Below are 12,102 nucleotides of genomic sequence, written 5' to 3'. Positions count from 1 at the left end.
CACGAGGGGTTCAGTATCCTTCATCAAAGCATCCAGGCGATACTATGAATTTTTCCCCTCTGGTTAATCAGGAAGGCTAAACCCAGGAGAAGGGTTAAACAAGGTCAGAAAGATGGAAAAACACCTACAATTGGCATTCTAGAGCACATGATTGTATCTATTTATACATTCCTCCAGGGACACAAGGTAAAAAGGCTTCAATATGCACAGATAAGATTTTCAAAGATCCTGAAAAGTTAACTGAAACATTCAATCCACTAAGAGAAGATTAGTCATAAGTATCTGCTACTAGATAATATTAGTTTATTCCTTTTTATCAGAAAAGCTCAGTACAACTTAGAATAGCAATTTTGATACATTTGGCCTGTTTCAAAGACTGGATTAGACTATGTTTAAACAGAGACACTGACACATTTCTAGGTTTAACCTTACACATAAATAATTCCTAAAGTGATTTCGCATCTATTATTTAACAGCTTTATTTCTGCACAAACAAACCTAGGAGTTAAGCAAAATAGGACTTCGGATTTCAGGTGGAGGCAGGTTTTTGATGAACGTAGGTTTTCGATGTCACAGGTTTTCACATACTTGCTTAACCCCACCCAGCTGGGGGCTCTCAAACCTTAACAGGCATCCAAGGGAGGGAAGTATAGGAGCCATGTATTCCCTCAATTCTTCATACACAAACATGGCAGTCACTGGCACGGGGACTGAGGCTCACAATTCAGGAGAGGGAAGAGTAACTCCGCAATAGCTATAATAAAACATGAAATGTGGAGAGCACCATTAGAAAGTTATGGAGTGTTATGGGAGTTCATGGGAGGAATAGATCACATTAATTTTCTTGTCAGAAGATCCCAGTGGGCTCTGTGGGCAGCTGTACTCAGCTCAGCTTGTGGGGGGGAGGGGAGCAAGAGCAGAATCACTGTGGTCCATTGTTCCAGACAATGCACCCAAAACGTCACAAAGGATTGGCCTTGTCAAATGCTTAGGGCAAACGCCTCTGCTTTCAAAAGACGTGCCCATGGACTCGGACTTCAGTCCAAAGACCAACCCTGGGCTGTGGGACTTTTAGTGCTGAGAAAGTTCCAGGCAGACCAAATGAGTCCATCATCCTACCTGGTAAGTTGGTCGTCCTACGTGCCCTCAGACCTGGCCAGTCTCCACACCTCAGCACACCCTGATGATGCCAACGCCTGTAGGCTGTCTGCGGACCCTCCCCTTCACCTGGCCATCAGGTCCTTCCTAGAATGGGCATCTGCGGCAGTGTTTCTCCATGGCTACCTCTCTTGCCTTCACTGTAGGTATTATGCCATTTTGTAGATACAATAGGCTCATTAAAGTTCAGGGCCTCACATGAGGACTGAAGCTCTCTGTAAAATCACAGAATTAGTGTACATGATCCGTGTAGGTAATTCTTAATCTCTCCTTTCAGTACCTCTATTATATTTGGCTCTGAAACTCTTAAAAGGGTCAACGGCTTGTCTTAAGGGATATCAGGATGAGATGGCGAAGGCAGGAACATTATATGTATTTTTTTGGTCAGTTTAAGGGAAAAGAGATCCTGGAGGATCTTTTAATCTTTTTAATTTTTAACTAAGCTTTTTAATTTTTTAATGTTTATTTATTTTGAAAGAAAAAGAGAGAACACATACAAGTGGGGGAGGGGCAGAGGGAGAAGGGGAGAGAGATTCCCAAGCAGGTTCTGCGCTGACAGCACAGACCTGGGGCTTGATCTCACAAACCATGAGTTCACGATCTGAGCTGAAACTAAGAGTCAGAAGCTTACCCTACTGAGCCACCCAGGCACCCCCAAAGCTTTAATTATGGAAGGGGAGCAGTCAGAGCTCTTAGGGTCTATGGCAGGAGAGGGATGAGCTCTAGACCTGACTTGGGGGGAGACTGGTAGCCCCAAGGGCAGATTCACTACAAGGCTTTGTAGACCTGTGGGCAGCTTGCTACCCTCTTCTTCATTAGGCCTGTTTTATAAGTCAGCAGTGAGATAAGCTGAATTATGTGGATGTGTTCACAAGACACTTCCCCCCCACCTCCCGCCCCTTTCCTGGAGGGATAAAAGACCAAAGAGGAGACTGTTACTGGCAAGGAAAGGCAGTGGTTGGAGTGGATTCCACAATTCCTTGGCCTCTTAAGCCTGAGGATGACTAGTTAAATAATTTGATGCACAGACCCTGACCACCATTCTAATGAGCTCTTGCAAGCCGACACAGAAAATTAATGATAATAAATTAATTCCAGAGAATTCCATTTTATGTACTCAATTATTAATGGTATTACAGTGTTATTAATGGTGTCAATTATTAATGGCATGAATAATTAAGAAATCCCATCCATGCTATGATGTACACGGGTTCCAGTGTTGAGCAAATTGCTCAGAATAAATAAATAAACATACCAGGATTCAGGAATCAGACCTATGATGTTCAGCCTTCAACATGTTTCTTGGAAAACACTGGTATATCTGTCATCAGACTAATTTTATTGAAGAGGTCTCTGTTACTAGGACTTCTACCCAAGTCTCTTATTATGAAAGTAACAAGAAAGTGGTTAGGGGATAGGGGACCCTGTTTCCCTGGAGGGTCTGCTTTCAGGGGAGAAATAGAGGAGACCCTGCCTGAATCTGGTGTCCACAGGACACTAGGTATGAGATGAGGGAGGGATGTGTGAATTTAGTGAATCCAGAAGAACTGACAGTTAGCCCAAGGCTGACTAGCTAGTATTGAGTTTAACTTGAAAGACGTCAGAAGCCCCAAGAAGCGACTGCCCCAACCAGTGCAACCAGATTGGGGTTCTGATAAGCAAAAATGAGGGAGGGACTTCAGGAAAGGTGTAGCCTCAAATGGGGCCATTGAATATCCTGCAATTTCTTCCTGAGCTCAAGTTTCTCATTTGTGTGATGGGGATGGTGTTTATTCTGAAGGCTGTTGGACAAAATGAATGTATGGTCAAGGTAAGTTCTCAACAAAAACTTCTATTACTCTTGTTGGTGATACTGTCATTATAAATGTTACAAACCAACTTGACCATTTTATAGGTGAAGAAATCGAAGCCTGAAGAATAGATGTGACTTGTCACTAAGTTTGTATATAGGATATCTTCCCCTCAAATGCTCATTAAATTAGTGTCTACTTGGAATCAGACCCCATGCTGGGCACAGTGATATAAAAATCAGTAACACGTGGGTGCCCATTATTTTGAAACACAACTTTATAGTACTCCAAAGCAGGAGTAAGCTGCCCCTTTCCCTTTGTGAAAAATGCTTATCAAATTATCCTACTTTGAGATAGCAGTGACAGCAATGATAGGGGTTCCAAGTTCTTGATGTACAAATATTTTCTATATACTCTCATTAAATTGTTTCTGTATGAAGAGCCAGATAGCAACTATTTGAAACACTGAGCCCTCTTTGTTGCAACTATTAACTCTGGTGTTGTAATGTCAAGGCAGTCACAGACAATATATTCACAAATGAATATGCCTGTTTACCAATAAAACTTTATTTATGTCCTTTGATATTTGTACTCAAAATAATTTTTGTGTGCCACAAAATACTGTTCTTCTTTTGATTTTTTCCCCTCCAAATTTTTAAAAATATAAAAGCTATTCTTAGCTTGTGGGGCCATATGAAAACGTACAGTAGGCCAGATTTGGCCTGTAGACCATAGTGTGCTGATCCAAAACATGAACTTGGTGCTGAGGGAACAGATATAAGGAGGCCAAGAGGTAGAAGAGGAAACTGGGAGAGGCTCCATACAGGAAGTGGCATGTGCACAGGGAGCTGGATGACAGAGCTGGTTTGGCAGGTAACAAGGGAATGAGCACAGGGAGTGAGCAAAAGCAAAGAATCTCAGAAGTGCAAGATGTGCTTGGGGAGTGGGGCCTGAACTTGTAGGGCCTGAGAAAAGATGGGAGGGAGAGGTGGGGAGACCCACGGTGGGAGAGAGGGCAGGAGGAAGGCCCTGGGCCACATCGTGGAGGATCAGAGTGTCCTTCTGAGAGACTGGACTTGAGAGGTGGGAAAGCCAAGTGATGAGATCCTGGGCCACAGCATTAGAACAGACTTGAGTGCAGAACTCATCACTCCCATTTTCTGGCCAAGAGATCATAGGCAAACTACTTACGCTGTCTGAGCCTCATTTCCTGCATGCAAACCAGTTATCATAACAGCACCAGCTCTGTTATAGTTGGGAGGATTAAGTGGAGGTAATGCATACAGACTGCTTTCAGCAGTACTGGCTCACAGTAAGTGCTCAGTAAAGGTCTGCTATTATTAGCATTGCCATGATTAGGCTCATTGACTAGCCTGGCTCTCACTGTGTCTTCTCTAGTCCAAGTTCAGAGCATTCTTCCATTGCTGATGGGGATGGCATCTAGACAGCTGGCAGGTCTGAGATGAACATAAGGTTTCCTTTCTAGCACCATCACAGCATCAGCCCTAATGAGTCCTCAGTGGCAGAAATCCACTTCTCTGGACCTGAATCCTATAAACCTTGGGTCATCAGACATGGAGCCGGAGAGAGCCAGCACTCCTTGGTCCAGACCATATCCTTCTTAGAGTGTTCGAGCACAAAGCACATCTATTCTTACTTTGCCTATGAGTTCTCTTTCCTGTTTAGTCTGCAAAGGGAAAAGACAATGTTTGGATAGTTTTCCTTTTTAACAATTCCCTCTTGAGTCTCCTGGGTAGCAGCCTTCAGTGGGTTTCCATGGTGCTCCAACCAAGCTGGAGAAGGAGAAAGGCAGGAACAAGTGGACATTAGTTAGTGACATCACGTGAAATAAACAAGTTCTGTCTATCCTAAGGAAGCCTAAAGTGATACACTTTCCCTAAAAGATTTCAGATCTGATCTGAATGTAATATTGTATAGAAACCCTAACATTTCACTCCTGAGACACTGTAATAAAACTTAGAAGTGGTAAGGGGACTGCTTACTTATTTTAAAGACAAAATAATTATCATATTTAATTATAATTCAGGCAATTGATTGAATCATTAAACAGACTTTCTGGACATATTTGGACGTAATAATTTTAACTCCACTTTTAAAAAAATGAAAAATTTTGTTATAAAAGTAACAACATTTGTTATTGTTCAGATAGCAGGTAAATATATCTGTTTGTTGTTCAACATTTGGGAAAAAAAGAGAATACTAGAGAAAATTAAATTACAATTACTCAATAAGCCTAAACCCATTGGTTGTATTTTTTTTCTTTCAAGATTTTATTTAAATTCAAGTTAGTTAACATATAGTATAATATTGGTTTCAGGGGTAGAGTTTAGTGATTCATCACTTACATATAACACCCAGGGCTCATCTCAACAAGTGCCTTTCTTAGTGCCTCTCACCCACTTAGCCCATCTTCCCACCCAACACCCCTCCAGCCACCCTCAGTTTGTTCTCTGTATTTGAGAATCTCTTATGTTTTGTCTCCTTCTCTGTTTTTATGTTATTTTACTTTTCCTTCCCTTCCCCTATGTTCATTTGTTGAGTTTCTTACATTCCACCTATTAGTGAAATCATGTGGTAGTTGTCTTTCTCTGACTAACTTATTTTGCTTAGCATGATACATTCTAGTTCCATCTACAGTGTCTCAAATGGCAAGATTTCAGTCTTATTGATAGCTGGGTAATATCCCATTGTATATATATATATACCACATCCTCCTTATCCCATAGGTTGTATTTTTTAACAGTAATTATATATTTTCTTCAAAATGCTCTTACCAGCATACTGTAAATCAAGATAAAGGTAGGACGAAAACAAAAAACAAAAGTGTTGGATGTCTCTCTTGAGGATATAAAAGAGTTGAAGTGAAAGATGGTAGGAGAACTCAAATGCCCAGAGTAATAGGTTGCTGGGACATCTTTCTTCATCTCAGCCTGGGTAGGGAGGCATGTATTTGTACCTCACCCCAAAGCGAGCCAGAGAAGGATGGTTGGATGGATGGATAAGATAGATGACAGAGAGAGGGAGAGATGAAATAAAATGATATAAAGAGAATTGGAATTTGGAGTAAATGATCTGGTAACACTAGTACCTAGTATTTAAAATGTAAAGGATAGAATCATATTCTTACTACCATGTGTAAGTTAGGTAACTGTATTCTTACCCATAAAGAGATTAATAAGTCTTCTACCTACCAATGCCTAAAAGTTCTATATGTTTGTTTTGAGGCAAACCTTGCTCTACTAGAGCTATACCTGATTAAGTTCATTTCAGACCTTGAAATTTATGTACTAAAGCTCATGAAATGACCATAAGAAAACAATCTTGCACCTGAAAACCAACCATGCATTTGTTGGGCCACCCCTTCTGTGGTGGCTAAGAGTGACAAGTAGGGATGCCTGGGTAGCTCAGTCAGTTAAGCATCTGACTTCAGCTTGGGTCATGATCTCCCAGTTTGTGGGCTAAAGCCCTGCATCGGGCTCTGTGTTGACAGCTCAGAGCCTGGAGCCTGCTCTGCCCCTCCCCCACTCACACTCTGTATCTCTCTCTCTCAAAAACAAATAATCATTTAAAATTTAAAAAAAGAGTGATAAATAGTCATATCTCTTTCCATTCTGAGTTCAGTTCAAATTGACACATGAATACAGGACATAACATTTCTACTTCCAGATTTGAGGACACAAGAAGGGCTACAATTTATAAATGAGCAAACAGGTTCAATTTAATCTGAGACCAAATTTAGGAGATCTGTCCTTACACAAAGCGTTGGTGAGAATCAAAGTATATTCTCCCTGGAGGAAGATAATATTCCTGCATGATGTCCTGTAATCAATCAAGAACTTATAAATCATATGAAGAGATAAGATTTTAAAGTATCATAGGAGTGTCTGGGTGGCTCAGTTGGTTAATAGTCTGACTTTGGCTTGGGTCATGATCTCAGAGTCTGTGGGTTTGAGCCCTGCATTGGGCTCTGTGCTGACAGCTCAGAGCCTGAAGCCTGCTTCAGATTCTGTGTCTCTTTCTCTCTCTGCCCCTCCCCTGCTTGTGCTCTCTCTCTCTCAAAAATAAATAAACATTGAAAATATCTAAAAAAAAAAAAAAAGACTTTCAAGAGATCCAGATAGAGAAGTTATGAGACATAGACTTCAAGGTAATTATGCTTGAAATGAAAGAAATCAGATGACAACATACGGAATTTTAGCAGAAAACTAGAAACTAGTTTTTAAAAAAGGAAACTCTGAAGCTCTGAAAAAGAAGATAAGTGAAATTTTAGAATTCTATACGTGTGTTTAATTGTATAGCCAATAACATTCAGGAGAGAAATGTCACACTGGAAGATATATCAGTGAAAAAAAAATGCTACTTCTACCCACACAGAAAGAGGGGGAGATGTGGGAAATGGAAAGGAGTCTATGAGGCTCATGAGACATAGCAAAGGGTCTAACACATATATCTTGAAGTCCCAGAAGGAGTGGAGAGAGAGAAAATGGAGAAGAAATAATATTTGAAGATACAGTCATCAAGAATTTGCCAAAACTGACAAAAGAAAAAATCTTGGAAGCAGCTGAGATGACAGATGACAGAAAGGTGATGCTAGATAGACAGACAGGTCTTTCAAATGAGCATCAACACTAGCTCAGTAGTATAGGTTGACCACATTAAAGAAAAGTTATGGACCAGAAAAAAATTGAAATGACATATTCAAAGTATTAAACAAAATAACGACCAGCCTAGACTTCTATACTCAGCAAAAATATCCTTCAAGAATAAAGGTGAAATGGAAAGATATTAAAAAGGAAAAAGAATTTACCATGTTCAGCCCTACATTAAAAGGGAGGTCTTCAGGCAGAAATAAAATGGGAGCTCAGAAAATCTGGAATAAGAAACTGAAAGGATAAACATGGGTAAACCTAAATGAATATTGAGTATATGAATAAAAATAATAATCTCATGGAATATAAAATATATGTAGAATTCAAATAGATGACCATAGCTTAATAAGGTGGGAGAAGGTACATGGAGTTGAGCTCTCATCAATAATGACAGAAAACATAGTGAAATAACATATAGCTAATAAAATAAAAGGAAAATGAAATAAAAATTATGACAAGTGAAAGCAAAAAAAAAAACCTTTAAAAGTGAGTTAAATAGTGAGATAGTACATATACATAAAAATGTATTAGTAATCTTTCCACTCACTCTTTAACCCACTGTATCATTTATTTCCATAGCATTACAGAAATGGTTCTTTCAAAGTTCACAAATGGTTTTGGGTCCTAAGCTGACACTATCCTTCCTCAGTTTGAAAAACTGTCTTCCATTTCTTCTATCCCTCTGACAGTGCCTTCCTGTTCCTTTTCATAGCTTGTCATCCTTTATCCTCTATTTGAATAAGTGCTTCCAGGAATCAGTCCTCTGTATTCCTCTTGCTTCTATCCTCATTCCATTTCTGAGCAATTTTTATGAATCTAAGGGTTCACCAAGGAGATATTCTGGTGTTCATGGAAAAGTGAAGACAAAGGGTGAATATGTCATATCTTTCTAGAACACTAAGAGTTGACTAGACACTATGAAGACTTGGAGATGAATTGATTGTTTTCTTTTTCTTTTCTTTCTTCTTCTTCTTTTTTTTTTTTTTGTGGGGGACAGTGAGGAGTAGAGGGAGTAAGAGAATCCTAAGCAGGCTCCATGCCCAGCATGGAGCCCAACACAAGGCTTGATCTCATGATGATGAGATCATGACAGGAGCGGAAATCAAGAGTCAGATGCTTAATTAACTGAGCCACCCTGGTGGCCCAATTGTTTTCTATTATAACAGAAATGGATACATGGTGAAACAAAAGGCAAAATTTGCATAAATTTTTAAAATAAAACATCAGGGCACCTAGGTGGCTCAGTCAGTTAAGCATCCAACTTCGGCTTAGGTCATGATTTCGCAGTTTGGGAGTTTCAGCCCCACACCAGGCTCTGTGTTGACAGCTCAGAGCCTGGAGACTGCTTCAGATTCTGTCACCCTCTCTCTCTGTCCCTCTACCACTCCCACTCTGTCTCTCTCTCTCAACAATAAATGAACATTAAAAAATTAAGAAAATAAAAAATAAAATATCAGGTGTGAAGAAACATCAGAGTCACTGCCTATGATTTTAAGTCATGCCCCCAAAATCCCTGGGCATATTTTTTCACTATCATCCACTATCACTAGTACATTCATGGAAAAACAAATGTGCACATTTGTTTTGTATGAGCTTGCTTTATGACTGATATATCAATAAATCTCATCAACTTTCTGAGTCCTAATCTTAAATCCCCAAATATTTCCTAATGCTAATTTGATGGGCATTATTGCACAGAACAGTAGAGAACTGTCCAGTGGCACGAGCAGGACATTATTAATATAGGAGTAACTATCTCTATCCTTGTCCAGAAACCTTCTCTATAGGGTAGGAAGATCAGGTCAGGAATGCATGGTTTTCATTTATGAACCAACATTGGTAAAACATTACCATAAAATGGTACCATAAGACTGAGAAGCATAGTTTTAGATGAGTAGACTGTTGTTCAAGATAAAACACCCCCATGCCTCCTTTACTATCAAGTGGGTCTGCTGGTCTGATGCACTATTATATGGGAATCCCATGCTGGTTGGTCATGCTATAAGCCTCTAGGTAGTGGTGATTGCTTAAATCTCACAGGCAGTAAAAGCAAATCCAAATCCAAAATATTGCTTCTGTTCCTGTAAGAAAGAAGCATTGGCCCATACAGAATGGAAAGAGCCCATAGTCAACTTGTAGCCAAGTGGCCAACTGGTTTTAAGGTTTGGTGTTGTACCAGGTGTTCGTTGTTCATTTCTGTTGTTGGCTGGTTAGACCATCTAATGTCATGCCATGTTAGCATCTAATCAGATTTGGTCAGTGAGAGTCCATACTATAGAGCCCATGTGTAATCTCCACCACCTTGGCCACATCATTCATCTGCCTGTCATGTTAATCCTGGAATGCTTGATGACAAAGGCTGGCTAAATAAGAACTAGACCAGTCATTTTGTCCACTTGGCTATTTAGTGCCTTTCCCATAATAGACACTCTCAGGCAGCTGTTCACCTGTGACACAGAGGTACACTGTGCTAATCCCAAATGTTCATCCATACACCTCTAACTAAAATTTCTATCCCTGGTCCTCCAATCTTTTTCTTTCCATACCATTGGCTATCCTGCCAAGCCATTTGGTATTGACCATATCTTCATATGTATTCAAACCTTGGTCAACTATCTTTTTTCACACACCCTCACTCTGCCCATTGGGAGCATTTTTACTGGCTATTGCCATTGAAGGCCATGAAGGCAACAATATCTCAACAAATCCTCAAACTGATGGGGAATTCAGGAGTAAGTCTCGCATGCCAGTGAGTCCCGCAATGGCCCAGAATGATTACATCTTTATGCGCCTGTCCCATGTAGTCAGGAGACGTAGACTGCCCAAGGAAGGGTCAGATCTCTGACTGGGGGAGGGGGGGTTCTCTGGAGAGGGGTTCTTCAGAACCCTGAAAAGGCTGGCAGCTGGAGGCTGTCTGTTGATCCCAGGTATCCCTGCTGGGCAGCAAGTCTTCCTCGAAGGGGGATCTGCACAGTGTATCTCTATGTCTCCCACATGCCTTCCCTAACACAGGCCTGGAATAGAGTATATCTTGAATGTAGATATATTTTTTTTGAAGGAAACAGAAAAATCTGACCACAGTGACTATGTTTTCTTAATATAACGAGGTATCTACAGCTAACTGGTTACTTGTGTTGGTTCAAGAGATCCCTAGCTTCCAAGAATGCTGAGAGTGACAATACGATTATCATGATTGACTTACGCCAATAAAAATTTATTGCTTGGGTGTGAACATAATTCTGCCTCAAAAAAAAAATTTCCACGTCCAAGGGAAAAGAAAAGTAGTTGAACATGAGGCAGAATACTAACAATATCTGTCACAGTGAATAAATATTTACTGAATGGAAAATGGTTTTGTGCCACACACAAAACTCCTGCAGTGGGAAGAAGTTTGACTAAATTTCTGAGGTCATTTCAACAACACTCTGTGCACTAAAGGGAACCTTAAAGACCATCCATAATTAATAAAAAGAAATATTTTAGCTATGGCGAACCATCAAGAGAGCCAGCAAAAGACAGGAAATTTCTTTAGCATCAGAGCCAGGCTCCTTCAGTATCCCCAGTGGAAATTTGAGGCAGCCATTGACTTTCAGAACAGACAGAGCTCCAGAGGCCCTGGTAAGCCACGCAGGAATAATAACCTCTTTGTCCTGATATGGAATCAGGGAAATAATGATCAGCTGTAGGGTCCATGAAAAGCCTCACTCTCACCACCTTTAACGACTCGCCTCCGCCTTCCTCCGCGCCCTCGACGGATTCCCCTGCTCAAAATCTGACGTCAATTGTTTCCTTACCATGGCGAGCTGCCTAAGATTTCTGGGAAGTATGTTTAAACAGGAGCCATGCCAGGACTGGGATCAGCAGTGCTTCTGTGTAGCCTGCAGTGTAAGCTGTAATTAGGGATACTGAGATCCCTGAAGTTGTAGGCCAACTAAGTGGTGTGTGTGGCGTCTCTGTGTGAGTTGTGTGTGTGTGCGCGCGCGTGCGTGGTGAGGAGGAGGATGTATACATACACACAGGCACATATATATGTTTTCTTCTATTAGCTTCTTAACTTAGAATATGAAAACAAGTTAGTTTTATGAAGTGTAATATCCCTCCCAAATCTGTTTCCTTTGTCCTCTTTTCTTACTTCCTTCACTCCGTCTCCCTTCCTTCCTTCCTTTTCTTTTTTCTTTCCTTCTTTCCNTAGCTTCTTAACTTAGAATATGAAAACAAGTTAGTTTTATGAAGTGTAATATCCCTCCCAAATCTGTTTTCTTTGTCCTCTTTTCTTACTTCCTTCACTCCGTCTCCCTTCCTTCCTTCCTTCCCTTTCTTCTTTTCTTTCTTTCCTTCTTTCCTTCTTTCCTTCTTTTTCTTTTTCTTTCTTTCTTTCTTTCTTTCTTTCTTTCTTTCTTTCTTTCTTTCTTTCTTTCTTTCTTTCTTTCTTTCTTTTTCTTTCTTTCTTTCTTTCTTTTTCTTTCTTTCCTTCTTTCTTTTTC

General features: G+C 40.3%; 1 long non-coding RNA gene across 1 annotated transcript in view; it reads left to right on the top strand.

Moving 5' to 3' along the window:
• The first annotated feature begins 1,027 nt into the window (after positions 1-1,027).
• The window catches only part of LOC144231900 (uncharacterized), an 11,778-nt gene continuing 703 nt past the window's right edge, over positions 1,028-12,102 (top strand). The window contains exon 1 of the long non-coding RNA XR_013335233.1: positions 1,028-1,122. This is a non-coding gene — a long non-coding RNA (uncharacterized LOC144231900). The remainder of the gene's footprint in view (positions 1,123-12,102) is intronic.

Source organism: Crocuta crocuta, unplaced genomic scaffold (assembly GCF_008692635.1).
Source record: "Crocuta crocuta isolate KB4526 unplaced genomic scaffold, BGI_CrCroc_1.0 scaffold260, whole genome shotgun sequence".
Taxonomy (NCBI): domain Eukaryota; kingdom Metazoa; phylum Chordata; class Mammalia; order Carnivora; family Hyaenidae; genus Crocuta; species Crocuta crocuta.
Note: the sequence above shows the minus strand (reverse complement) of the source record. Positions and strands in the feature narration are given on the sequence as shown.